Below are 1,696 nucleotides of genomic sequence, written 5' to 3' on the forward strand. Positions count from 1 at the left end.
ACTGCAAGGCAGCTGGGGAAGCCACGTAGGAGCTGGGCTGAGTTGAGGGGGAGGTGGGCTGGTGGTAGGGACCTCTGCTCCCCGTCTCTGAGCCTCAGTCCTGGCATCTAGAATATGGGCGGCAACCCAGTTGTGGGTTCCTGTCAACCCAGGAGCTCCAGGAAGCCCTGGCCCAGGCAGGACTCCTTAGAGCAGTGGTTCTCCACCTTCCTGATGCCGCGACCCTTTCATACAGCTCCTCGTGTTGTGGTGACCCCCAATTTCATTGTTACAACTTGATCATAATTAAAGCACAGTGATTAATCACAAAAACAATATGTAATTATATATGTGTTTTCCGATGGTATTAGGCGACCTCTGTGAAAGGGTCGTTCAACCTCCAAAAGGGTAGTGACCCACAGGTTGAGAACCGCTGCCTTAGAGGAAGGCCTGGGACGGAGATAAGGGTGGGACTGAGGAGTGCCCTGCATCATCCTACCGCTGGGGCCTGGGCAAGGTGGTGGTGGGGGGGTCCCTGAGCCACGTGGCCTGCGCTTCCCACCGAGCAGCCTCCCACCGAGCAGCCTCCCACCAAGCAGCCTCCCACCAAGTAGTCTCCCACCAAGCAGCCTCCCACCAAGCTGGTGCCTACTATGCCCACTGCACTGTCGCTGCGGAGGAGCCCCAGGGAGCAGGAGACAGGGCTGAGGCACAGACACAGGGATGGATCTCCCTGTGAGCCCTGCAGTGAGAGGTCTGGGCGGGAGGTGTCTCCCCTGCCTCAGAGCACAGGGCTCAGCTGTTCTCAGAACCCAGTCAAAGCCCCCAAAGGAGGGTCTATTTCCTGAGGCTGCTGCTCCCATGACTACAGACTGGCCTAGACCAACAGGAACAAGTGCTCTCCCCATCTGGGTGCCAGAATCTGAAATCAGGGGTCTAGGGCTGTGCTCCCTCAGAGGGCTCCAGGCAGGGTCCTTCCTGCCTGGTCAGCTTCTGGGGGCTTCTGGTGCTCCTTTGCTCCTGGCCCCATCCCTTCAATCTCCCCTCGCCTTCATGTGGCCTCTCCTCCATCCTCATGTGCCTCCTCCTCCGTCCTAACATAAGCCACACTGTGTTCACATGTGCACTTCCGGCTGCCCACATAGCCCCGCCCCCCGCCACCCCCTTCATGTGCCCACTGCTCACTTGCCCCTGCCCCCTTATTCAGGTGCCATTTCCACCTGATTATGTTACCCCACCCTTTTGGCAGCTGGTGGAGCCCCCTGTTGTCTGGGCTGAGTTGAGGGATAGGTGGGCTAAGGTTAGGGACCTCTACTCCCTCTCTCTGAGCCTCAGTTTTGGCATCTAGAATCTGGGCACAAAAACCCAGTTGCTGGCTCCTGTCAACCCAGGTGCTTCAGGAAGGGGAACCCCAGGCTGGACTCAAGGGAAAGGCGGTAGGCAAGGGCGGGGCTTTGGAGTACCCTGCATCATCCTACAGCCTGGGGCTCGGCAAGAGGAGGAGTCCCTGAGCCAAGTTACCTGCACTTCCAACCAAACAGCCTGCCCTGGTGTGCCCACTGCACTATCACTGCCGAGGAGCCCTGGGGATTTTGGGGTCGGGGTCGGGAGTCATTTGATCCCTCCTCCATCCTCTCCTGACATCTCTGGCATAATCACCTGCCTCCACCCCCTTGTTCACCTGCCTGCTTCTGGCTGATCAGGAGCCCCCGCCCCC

The sequence above is a fragment of the Myotis davidii genome, unplaced genomic scaffold (assembly GCF_000327345.1).
Source record: "Myotis davidii unplaced genomic scaffold, ASM32734v1 scaffold4152, whole genome shotgun sequence".
NCBI classification, from domain to species: domain Eukaryota; kingdom Metazoa; phylum Chordata; class Mammalia; order Chiroptera; family Vespertilionidae; genus Myotis; species Myotis davidii.